This window comes from Bubalus bubalis, chromosome 13 (assembly GCF_019923935.1).
Source record: "Bubalus bubalis isolate 160015118507 breed Murrah chromosome 13, NDDB_SH_1, whole genome shotgun sequence".
NCBI lineage: Eukaryota > Metazoa > Chordata > Mammalia > Artiodactyla > Bovidae > Bubalus > Bubalus bubalis.
Window position 1 is genome coordinate 74,445,903 of NC_059169.1, and position 12,689 is coordinate 74,458,591.

General features: G+C 46.6%; 1 non-coding gene across 1 annotated transcript; it reads right to left on the reverse strand.

Annotated features, from left to right (window-relative positions):
* Positions 1-3,714: 3,714 nt before the first annotated feature.
* TRNAC-ACA lies at positions 3,715-3,788 on the reverse strand. The gene has a single exon. It is a non-coding gene; the product is annotated as a tRNA-Cys (tRNA).
* Positions 3,789-12,689: the final 8,901 nt, after the last annotated feature.

The window sequence follows — 12,689 nt, forward strand, 5'->3', positions numbered from 1 at the left end:
TAAAAACTTTATTTATAGTTATATCTTTGGCCATGCTATGGCACATGTGGATTTTAGTTTAGGAATCGAACTTGCACTCCCTGCCTTGGAAATGTGGAGTCTTAACCACTTGGCCACCAGGGACATCCCTCCCTCACAATGTGAACCTTTAGCTGCCTGCAGCCCAGTTATAACCTTGGTTGCAGCATTTTAAGAGATGCTGAGCAGAACCCCCAACTCGGCTGCACCTGGATTCCCAGCCCACAACAACTGGGATATTATTCATGTGTATTGTTTTAAGCCAGTTAGTTTTGGGGTAGTTTGTGACACAGCCATTGGTAACCAATGCAACTCACCTGCCTGCTTCTCTATGACTGAGGGTGTTCACTTCCCCCAGGAGTGTGGCATGTCCACAAGTGCCCTGGAGCTCCTGTTCCCAGATGTCAACCAATGAGGAATGGGGTTTGATAGATATTCCAGTAACCCTTGGGGGCACAGTCCTAAGGTGTTTTATACACAATCACTCAGAGGACCCCAGAGGATGGAGCCATAGACATAACCCATTTCTTGAAGATAACCCTTTCTTAGCTTTCTTCCCTTCCCTGCTTTGCTTTGCCTATACGTACCATGCTTCCTGGGATCCTCTTCCAAACAAACCACTATTATCCAACTCATTTTTCAGAGTCTATTTTTTTTTTTTTTTTTTTGAGGAACCGACACTCAGACAAAGCCTCTATATGGTATTTTCCAAAAGTTTCCCTAAGGAATAGGGGAACACAACCCCTACTCAGACACCCTCTAAAAGCCATATTCAACCCTATTATTTAAGGTGATGGCAGCTGTCTAGATTAGGATGAAAAGTCGTAGGATTAGCCTGAGCACTTTTGCAATACTTTCTATGTCTTCTGTCATTTCGTAAATCTAAACATCTGCTCCACGATTCTACGTCCCGGGACTTGCGACAATGAGAACTGCAAACAACACATGCTTTAGAGTCTGGGATCTAGAGACTCCCAAGCAATTAAGTAGTGAAGCTGTGTGGTTGGTCTCCAGAGAGGCTGCGGATGTTGATGCCAAAGAGAAGGGCTGGTGGTCCGTTTCTCACTGCAAGGGCCTCTGCCGGCTCCTCCACCGGCTCTCTCGGTGCTGTTCATAGACCTGTTACTGAGTTGTCCTGCCTGCCGAAGTCATAGACTTTTTCTTCCTCCAGTAGTGTTTGGGCTCCATTTTTGAGGGCTAGTTGAATGTGACCTTACTGCTGGGACACTGTAACATAAGGGAAGGTTGAAAAGACTTTCTGGAGTAATGATGGAAACTGTGAGAAAGGAGAACTTGAAACCCATTGCCTCTTTTAATTAGCTGCTGGGTATAATGCTAGTTCAGTGGATTCTAAGCTGGGGGTGACTTTGCCCCCTTTCTGGAACGTTTGGCACTATCTGGAGACTTTTTAAAAAGTTTTAAGATTTTATTTTGATGTGGACCATTTGAAAGTCTTTATTGAAGCTGTTAGAATTTTGCTTGCTTTATGTTTTGATTTGGGGGCCTTCTGAGGCATGTTGCATCTTAGCTCCATGACCAAGGATCGAACCTGCACCCCTGGTATTGGAAGGTGAAATCTTAACTACTCGACTGCCAGGGAAGTCCCTCTGGAGACATTTTTGATGGTCACAGCTTGGGGGAAGGGTTTTACCTACTGGCACATAGTAGGTAGAGACCAAAGATGCTGCTAAATATCCTGCAATATGCCATACAGCCCCTCAACAAAGGATTATACAGCCCCACGTGTTAACAGTGTAGAGGCTGAGAAACCCTGAATACCACAAGAATCTCTCCAAAAATAAAAGTGGAAGGATATGGGTTTATACATCATGCTGTTTACAGATGCAATCAATTTAGAAGTGAAAGAGCAACTTAAAAAAAAAAGTCAAGAAGCGGTGGTCTGTTGAGGAGACAGAGAATCTCAGTGGTTAACGGCATGGAGGTGAAGTCAAATGGAAGTGAGCTGGACGTTGGGGTCTGTGTTCACTTGGTCTCTGACTTGGAGCAACTGACCTCTCTCAGTATCAGTTTCCTTGTTTGTAACCCAGGTACAGTCATGGGGCCTGCCTGATTGAATGGTGATAAATAATCGAGGGGCACATGTAAAGTATCTGGTACAAAGCATAGCATCCAGGGAGCGCCCAATAACTGGAAGAAAGATAGAGGCTTGGCAGGAAAGAACAGAGGCCTGGAATCTCAGTGCCAAGGGTCTATTATTTCGGAGGAACCTACACTCAGATAGGACTTTTCTGGTGGCTCAGTGGTAAAAAATCCGCCTGCCAATGCAGGAGACTCAGGTTCGATCCCTGGGTTGGGAAGATCCCCTGGAGAAAGAAATGGCAACTCATTTCAGTATTCTTGCCTGGGAAATCTGATGGACAGAGGAGCCTGGTAGGCTATAGTCCATGGGGTCTCAAAGAGTTGGACATGACTTTAGCAACACTCAGATAGGGATTCCCTGGTGACTCAGCACTAATGAATCTGCCTGTCAATGCAGGAGAGACAGGTTTGACACCTGATCCAGGAAGATCCCCTGGAGATGGAAATGGCAACCCACTCCAGTCTTCTTGCCTGGAAATCCCCATAGACAAAGGAGCCTGGCGGGCTATAGTCCATAGGTTTGCAAAGAGTCAGACATGACTGAGCGATTGAATGACGCTCAGATAAAGCCCCTATATGGTATTTTCCAGAAGTTTTCCTAGGGAATAGAGGAATAAAACCCCTATTCAGACACCCTCCAAAAGTTGTATTCAACCCTATTATTTAAGGCTGTATTAAGGTTGTATTTCTCAACACGGCATTGACAAAAGGGAGTGTCTGTTCTCAAAAATATTTAGTATTAGGATGGAATCCTCTCTGAAACCCTGCCTGCGAAATCACCCCAGAATCTGCCTTCACACCCAGACCTCGGTCATCTGAATTCCGACTGGTTTTGGTTTTCATTTTTCAGGATCTGTTCCTTGAGTGTAAATAAACAATCCACGGCTGGGCCTGTGGAGGCCTTCCCATGAAGGAGGGCACTCTCCCCGGGAGCTGGAGCGCAGACAAGGAGGCCCAGGGTGCCCGCCCGCGCCCATGTGCCTCAGAGCCTTGGCGGGTTACCTCAGGGAGACCGCTGCTCACGATGTGGCCCAAGACAAATAAACGCCGACCCTTCTCGTGCTGAAATCCAGGCCATGAGGCCTCAGGAGAAGAATGATTCCTTACAGGCTGGGAGGTCTCCTGAACGAGTCTGGTAGCTGGCTTCTGAGAGATGGGGGAAAAAGGGAGAGAGATGGACAGAGAGACAGAGAGAAGACTGGAGCAGGGGGAGAATGGGGAAGAGAGGGAGGGAAGGACAGACAGACAGACAGAGACAGGGAGGAAGGGAGAGAGAGAGACAGAGAGGAGGGGGGTCGGAGAGAGACAGACAGAGACAGGGAGGAAAGGAGAGAGAGAGACAGAGAGGAGAGGGAAGGAAGGAGACAGACAGAGACAGAGGGAAGGAGGGAGAGATTTGTTCGTTCATCAGCCCCACAGTTTTAGAGTCTGCACAGAATATCCTATAAAGAAAGAAAAGAAAGAAAGTGAATTCGCTCAGTCAAGTCTGACTGTTTGCAACCCCATGGACTGTAGCCTAGCTGGCTCCTCCATCCATCCATGGGATTTTCCAGGCAAGAGTACTGGAGTGGGTTGCCATTTCCTTCTCCAGGAGATCTTCCTGGCCCAGGAATTGAACCTGGGTCTCCAGCATTGTAGGCAGATGCTTTTACCATCTGAGCCACCAGGGAAGTCCTCAAATATCCTGTATGAACTCATCAACTGTGCTACTTAATCAAAAGAATAGTCGAATTCTAATGGTGGCCATGAGTCTTCCTACCATTCTCTGTTAGCTAAGAACATTGTCATCAGATTTTTTTTCTTTTTTACTGTCACTGGTTATTTCTACTCAGGGCTAGAAATGCAAATCTTATGTTTTAAGATGACAAAACTGCTCTCCATTCTCTTCCGCTAGTGGATGTAAATGAGCCGAGTCTCAATTTCCCTATCAGGCAATTAATATCTCTATCTCACAGCACATCATTTAAAAGGCAGGATGCACGTATAGGATATTTCCGTCATTCTCCTCGCGCGTGAAGAGGTTGGCACAGACCATTTTCCTGGTCCCTTCGGAAGTTAAGCCAATAAATTTGCTGCCTGACAAAGCCATGTGCCCATCACCTTGTGTGACAGGGGCAGAGATGACTCAACAGGCTGGCGTCTGATCAATTTTTTCCGTTTATGTGAGTAGGGGAAATGACTTGTAGCTAAGAAACCTGACCCGTCCCAGATGTAAGACAGGCTGGCTTGCCTGGGCTACTTAAACCAGACCAGGACTCTGCTGACGGGGAGCACAATGACCCAGGTAGAATCCTTACCTATCATGTGTCCTCGGGCAGGTCAAGCCCCTCCACAGAGCCTGGGGTCCATTCTCCTCTTCATGCTTGGCCGCCCGGGTGCAATTTGAGGTTCCCTCGGTGACAGTTACCAACATTCATTGTGGAAAACAGATTCGGATCTGTCCCCTCCTTCTCCCACTGGCATCATTGGCTGAAAATTGTTCTTCAGGATTCCCGAAGCTGTGGTCAGCGCCCTCAGCAGTAACGGTGGGGCTGCCAGGCACCAGGGGCTTCAGGGACACATCTGAAAACCCGTGGTGTTTTCCTAGTAGCCGTATTCAGACAAAAGGTGGCCACTCCATTCTGGAAAAGCTGGGAGGAGGGGCATCTGAGAGAGAGCACACTTCCTGCAACCTTCTTCAAGAGTACATCTTGGGGACTTTCCTGGCAGTCCAGTGGTTAAGACTCTGCAGTGCCAACACAGGGGGTGCAGGTTCGATCCCTGGTGGGAGAACTAATATTCCCACATGCCATGGGCCAGAGCCAAGAGATTAAAACAAACAAACAAAGACTAGAGCTTGAAGCAATGCTGCACCCTGAGAAGAAGAGCCTCTGAATTGAGGGATAGACCTTCCTCCTAACACTCCTGTTTGCACATCTGCCTTTAAGGAGCAACTTTTCCAGGCCAGGAATTCGATTTTACGGTTGTCAGCAGTGGTCCTGGAGTGGAATGTGGAGGGGGAGGGAGGCTGGTGTGTGACAGCGAACATGCTTGACTTCCCCTTTGAACCGTGCAGCCTGGCCATTTCCTGTTGCATCTTCATGTGGCCACAGGATGGTGATGTTTGGGAATGTTCTTTTTTTTTTTTTTGCCCAAACTGTGCAGCATGTGAGATCTAAGTTCCCCAACCAGGGATCAAGCCCGCGCCCCCCTGCATTGGAAGTGCAGAGTCTTAACCACTGCACCACTAGGGAAGTCCCCTCGGGACGTACCATTACCTCTCAGCGGGTGTTTACATCCTGGATTGGAGCCCCACCAGGGCACGTGCAAGTGATGGGTGATATGCGTAGGACCAGGAGCCTCCAAACCAGAAGCAAGAAGAAAAGAGGGAGGGTCATTTATTAAGCGATTAAGCAAAAAAGCCAAATAAAAATACTGTGACCTGTATTCCAAAGTGTGTGTCAGTAAAAACAGAACATGGTTGACTCAACCAGGAAGCCATGCCGTGGGTACCCACTGTCATCCTCAACGATGGAGCTCATGCTGAACGCTGGCAGACACAGGGGTTCTTTCTCCCAACCCCGGAAGCTCTCCTGCAACTTTGCTCACAAGACTAGTGTAGCACTTCCACTGCAATATCACCAGGTCCAAGTCAGTAGGTTTCCTCACTAGACTGGAAGCCCACTGAGGGCAGGAGCCATGCTTTTTTATTTTTATTTTAATTTAAAAAATTTGTGGCCCAGAGTCTTTGTCAGAGTTTGCAGTACACAGGCTTTGCAGTGCGTGGACTCAGTAGTTGGGGCACACGCTTAGTTGCCCACAGCATGTGGGATCTTAGAACTTGAACCACTATATTGGAAGGCAGAGTCTCAACCACTGGACCACCAGAGAAGTCCCCCAAGCCACGTTCTTGTTATCTGTTTCCTCAGTTTTGAGGACACAGTGTAAACAACCCAGGCACATTGCAAGTTAAATTAATGACTCTTTGAAGCAGTATCCCAGAAACAAGAATTCCGACAGGTCAAGTCGTCTGAGAATGAGCCCCAGAGGTGAGATTTGGCCTGAGCTTTGAAGAAGAATCAAGGGAGAGAGGGCTGAGGAAGGAGTGGTACTCAAAGCCCCCTCCCCACTTACCCCACCCAGACCTGAGCATGAGGGGCCTGGCAGAAGTGGAAGCGAAGACGCATGGACACATGAGAGGTGAGTTCAGGGCTGGTTGCCACATGGGAGGAAAAGCAAAGGATCATGGTTAAGGAAAGGGGAACTCACCCCAGTATTCTTGCCTGGAGAATCCCATGGACAGAGGAGCCTGGTGGGCTAAGGTCCGTGGGGTCACAAAGAGCTGGACATGAGTGAATGCCTGAGCGCACACAACTGGAAAAGTGGATCAGAGCCTTGGATTTGAAGAGTTTTGGAAAACTGTTAATAACGCCTTTTTACTTGATTCTTATCATTTTTTTTCCCACCAGTGATTGTGTGAGCTTGGGTTGAGATGGGTGGAGTGGCTGTGTGCTTGAATCCCCCAGGAGACTGCGGAGACGAGGTGATCCTCAGGCCCCAAGTTCTGGAGGCAGGAATGGGTGTCCTGACCTGCTCTGGCTACAGGTGGCCCCAAGTGACCACCTCTGCTCTGTTCCTGTGGCTTCAACAAAGGCTCCTTCCAGCTCCACCGCCTGCCCTCCACCCCTCACCAGCCTTGTCCTGGCTTCAGGGGGTGGGGACGAGACCGCACAGATTCGTGACTTCAGAACAGGAGAGGGCGCCGGTAGGGGGACAGAGGGATGGAGCTACCCTGACCAGCAGGAGTTGGCTAGATCAGACAGGGGCCATGGTGAGGCTGCAGCTGAGTGTGGCTGAATCCAGAAGCCAGCAGCCCCCTGGGAAAGGCGCTGAGCCCAGATCAGACCTCTCACATACACATTCACAAAATGCTTTTACTTGGGTTTGCAGCATAGACATCCCTTGGTGTTGTGCAAGTTCAGCGAATTACTGGGGATCTAGATGCCTCTTTTATTCCAGTTAATCAGATTATCTTGACTGATTAAATAGGATTTGTTAATAACATTCATGTATGAGCCGTGGAGAGCTTTATTAATAAGTCATTATGTTGGGGACTTCAAATACCTGGCCTTCAAAAGCAATTCCAAGTTGTTTATGTCTCTCAGACTTCTGGACTCTCTAAGAAAATGGCTTATGCCTGGTGTATTACATTCCTGCAACACTCAAAGACCTCATTGAAAAAAAAAAAACCAGGGCTATGTCCCAAGCCTTGACAAAGCAAACTATTGCTCTGAAAGGTATGTTCTTCAGTTTTTCTTTGTGTGTTATTTTTTTTTCCTGACCTTTCTTTAGAAGACTTGTCGTCTTGAGTGGTTCTTGGTGAAGAAATGTATAACAATACGAAAGAGGCCCCTCTGGGTGGTGATGGATACATGCGGTCTGTTCTTCTCATTTTAGAGACAGGATCCCATAAATTGCTTGCCTACCATGCTCCCTCATGGAGGGAGGAAGTGAGTTAAGGAGCTGAGTGAGCAAGTGTTGGAGTCCAGAGGCCTCAACTTTCTTAGTTTAATTATCTCTGTAATTAACTCCACGGTTGATGGCAGCAAGTGAGCCGGGCTGTGACGATCGAATGGAGGCTTGGAGTCAGGAGGGGTTGAAGTCCTGGCTTTTCCATGTGGTAAACCTGGCCCAGTTGGTGATTCGGTGCCTCGGTTCCCTCATCTATCCCCACCTGTGTGTTTTAGGATTAAATGAGTTATCACGTGTAAAGTGTTTAGGACAGGGCCTGGCACATCTTGGGCTCTCACTGCACGGCGGCTTCTGTAATGTCCAGCTGGTTGCTGTTACTGCTCTGATGGACAGAGCTGCAGGCGGGCACCTATACTGAGAGCTCCCCCGCCTCTTCAACAGATTCATTATGTGGAGAATGAAGGACACGGAAACCATTCTTAGCGGGGTGCACAGGATATCAGGCAGGGGTCACCTACTCACGGGCTCTTAAAAGCCAAGCAGGCCACTTCTGCTCTGAGAGAAGTGGAGGCTCCGACAAGGCACGTGGGAACCCCAGGTATTGGAGAGGGCAGATCTGTCTAAAGGCATTCAAGGGCAATGTTAAAGACTCTCTGTAGGGGACTTCCAGGGGTCCAGTGGTTAAGACTGCCCTCCCAGTACAGGGGCCTGGGTTCTATCACTGATCGGGGAACTAGATCCCACCTGCTGCAACTAAAGATTCCACGTGCCACAGATAAGACCTGGCGCAGCCAAATAAATAAATATTTGTAAAAATCATGAAAAAACAAAAGCAGCAACAACAAAAAACACTCTGTGGGCTGTATAGCCCTTCACACTATATCCTGCCCAGAGCTGATGTAATTATAGTTGCCTCTCCGAATCCAGGAATATGGACTCGTGTATATGGAGGGCTGAATATATTCATTGTACGATACCATGTGATGCTACAAAGGACTTGAACATCAGTGGATTTTCATATCTGAGGAGATCCTGGGGCCAATCCCCCATGGATCCCAAGGGATGACTGTACTGAGTTTTGAAGTGAAAAGGCAGGTAGGATGGGTTAAAATCATCCTCAGAGAAGAACTGAGGAAACTATTATGGCCAAAATGAAAGGTGGAAACTCCTATCCTTTGGACCTGGGGTGGTCTATCCAGTCCCCCGGGGGTTCAGTTCAGTTGCTCAGCCGTGTCCGACTCTTTGCAACCCCATGAACCACAGCATGCCAGGCCTCCCTGTCCATCACCAACTCCCGGAGTCTACCCAAACCCATGTCTGTCGAGTCAGTGATGCCATCCAACCATCTCATCCCCTGTTGTCTCCTTCTCCTCCTGCCCTCAATCTTTCCTAGTATTAGGGTCTTTTCAAATGAGTCAGCTCTTCGCATCAGGTGGCCAAAGTATTGAAGTTTCAGCTTCAACATCAGTCCTTCCAATGAACACTCAGGGTTGATCTCCTTTAGGATGGACTGGTTGGATTTCCTTGCAGTCCAAGGGACTCTCAAGAGTCTTCTCCAACACCACAGTTCAAAAGCATCAGTTCTTCTGTGCTTAGCTTTCTTTATAGTCCAACTCTCACATCCATACATGACCACTGGAAAAACCATAGCCTTGACTAGACGGACCTTGTTGGCAAAGTGATGTCTCTGCTTTTGAATATGCTATCTAGGTTGGTCATAACTTTCCTTCCAAGGAGCAAGCGTCTTTCAATTTCATGGCTGCAATCACCATCTGCAGTGAGTTTGGAGCCCAGAAAAATAAAGTCAGCCACTGTTTCCCCATCTATTTCCCATGAATTGATGGGACCAGATGCCATGATCTTCGTTTCCTGAATGTTGAGCTTTAAGCCAACTTTTCACTCTCCTCTTTCACTTTCATTAAGAGGCTCTTTAGTTCTTTTTCACTTTCTACCATAAGGGTGGTGTCATCTGCATATCTGAGGTTATTGATATTTCTCCCGGCAATCTTGATTCCAGCTTGTGCTTCTTCCAGCCCAGCATTTCTCATGATGTACTCTGCATATAAGTTAAATAAACAGGGTGACAATATACAGCCTTGACGTACTCCTTTTCCTATTTGGAACCAGTCTGTTGTTCCACGTCCAGTTCTAACTGTTGCTTCCTGACCTGCATACAAATTTCTCAAGAGGCAGGTCAGGTGATCTGGTATGCCCATCTCTTTCAGAATTTTCCACAGTTTATTGTGATCCACAGAGTCAAAGGCTTTGGCATAGTCAATACAACAGAAATAGATGTTTTTCTGGAACTCTTGCTTTTTGGATGATCCAATGGATGTTGGCAATTTGATCTCTGATTCCTCTGCCTTTTCTAAAACCAACTTGAACATCTGAAAGTTCATGGTTCACGTACTGCTGAAGCCTGGTTTGGAGAATTTTGAGCATTACTTTACTAGCATGTGAGATGAGTGCAATTGTGCGGTAGTTTGAGCATTCTTTGGCATTGCTTTTCTTTGGGATTGGAATGAAAACTGACCTTTTCCAGTCCTGTGGCCACTGCTGAGTTTTCCAAATTTGCTGGCATATTGAGTGCAGCACTTTCACAGCATCGTCTTTCAGGATTTGATATAGCTCAACTGGAATTCCATCACCTCCACTAGCTTTGTTCATAGTGATGCTTCCTAAGGCCCACTTGACTTCACATTCCAGAATGTCTGGCTCTAGGTGAGTGAGCACACCATTGTGATTATCTGGGTCGTGAGGTGGGGGGAACCTGGATGTAGAGTCCTGGATAACACTGGGAGCCTCTCCCCATCACCTGTTTAGCACCTTTGTTTTATCTATTTCCTCTTCCTCCGTTTCTTCTTGCCTCTCGTTTTATTTCTCTTTATCTTTTCTTCCCAAGTGTGTGTCCTTCCTTCTCCCCACCCAAGGCCTAGCATGGTGCTCAAGGCTGCCTAGGGCCATTGTGAAGAATCAGTCATTCTGAACTGGGGGAGGAAGCAATGTGGGTTCATGAATGTTCTAATGGGCCACACTAATAGCAGAATATTAGTATCTTAAAATATTAATTCTGGGAAGAGGCATTAGCAAAGCAAGGAGGCCTGAGTAGCAAAATATGAAACCTCAAAGAAGAGTTGAAGAAAAGTATAAAACCAGAATGCCAACGAACTTAATTTCTGTTTCTTCTCAGCAGACACCAGAAACTACTCAGAGACAAAAACTCATTTTCTGTGCTATAAATAATATACAAAAAGAAATCATTTCTTGGTCTTAGCTAGTAATCCACTGTATTTGGTTAAATCATCCCCAGCCCTTATAATCTGCTAAATTTCTCAAAGTAAACCATAAAATAGTCTTTGGATGAAGTTACAGTAGGCACAAACATCAGCAAGAACCACACCCTGATCATCACATGGGAGAAATGGATCCCGACTAGCTGAAGAACAAGAAGTTAAAGGGAATAAACCAGTCTCCCAACAAAGGAAAGAAAGCGAATAGCCCAACAAGAAAAATAAGAAATACGAGACACATGACTGTGAATGAGACTGAGGTGGTGAGGAATCGTGGGGAAAATGGGGCTAGCTGGCCCATTTTAAGTATAATGTGAGAAATACAGTCTATGGGTGTCACATTGTGAGTATGACCCCGGACGTAAGTTTAGTGTCAGGATGCTGTCCGAGTGCATGCTCAGTCGTGTCTGACTCTTTGAGACCCCATGGACTGCAGCCCGCCAGGCGCCTCTGTCCATGGGATTTTCCAGGCAGGAATGCTGGAGTGGGGTGCCATTTCCTTCTCCAGGGGATCTTCCCGACCCAGGGATCGAACCTGAGTCTCTTTCATCTCTTGCGTTGCAGGTGAATTCTTTACCACTGAGCCATCTGGGAAGCCCAGTGTCAAGATGACTGGAACTCAGAATCTGATTCTCTTTGTACCTCTTTAGTCTTAGATGTGCTAATGCACCTTCCTGTGCATTAGTTCCCTCATTTGGAAAATGAGTATGATAGCATCATGAAGATCACATGAGTTAATGTAAGTGAGTTACCTAGACCAGTACTCGGACAGAAGCAAATCTGAAAGCGGTAGCTGTTTTTATTGGTTGGGCCCGATAAAATCACCTATCATAATAAAGTTTTCTCCAAATCTAATTAACTACATGAGGCGTTCCCTCTTCCTCCGTGATTCATTCGCATTCTGCTTCACTCTTTAGAAGAAAGAGCTAAGCGTGGAGCATCTTTCTTCATACTCTTACCCTCCTCTCAGTTTATTGCCCTTTGAATTTTTGGTATAATAGTCGTTCTATTGCAATTTCTCTTCCTTAAAAGTACTCTCTGCTTCTAGAAATACATGTATGTCTGTTTCTCCCTTTGAGATCCCAATACAATGACTGTTTTTTTTTTTAAACTGGAGGAGAACTGCTTTACAACATTGTGTTGGTTTCTGTCCTACAACGACATGAATCAGCCGTAAATACACACGTATCCTCTCCCTCCTGAACCTCCCTCTTACCCACCACCCCACCCCACCCCTCTAGGTTGTCACAGAGCCCTGGGTTGAGCTCTCTGTGTTATACGGCAACTTCCCACTAGCTATGTTCTATATTATAGTGTATATATGTCAATGCTACTCTCTCCATTAGCCCCCTCCACTCCTTCCCCAGCTGTGTCCACAAGTCTGCTCTCTATGTCTGCGTCTCTATTCCTGCCCTGCAAACAGGTTCATCAGTACCATTTTTCTAGATTACATCTATACGTGTTAATATATGATATTTGTTTTTCCCTTTCTGACTTACTTCACTCTGTATAATGGGCTCTAGGTTCATCCACCTCACTAGAGGTGACTCAAATTCGTTCCTTTTTATGGCTGAGTAATATTCCATTGTATATATGTGCCACAGCTTCTTTATCCATCCATCTGAATGACGTGTGTATTTCTATATGACATAACTCCAACAGAAATGAAAAGATGACAGCAAGAGATTTTGGAAGGTGGTGAGCACTTGGAGAATGTTGGCTAACTTGGCTGACCCGAAGTGTCAGGGTCCTAGGCCAACGGTGGGGAGAACAGAAAAGCAGCCCAGTTTTTTAGAGGACAGTCAAAGTCTCAGGAATTCATGATACAGG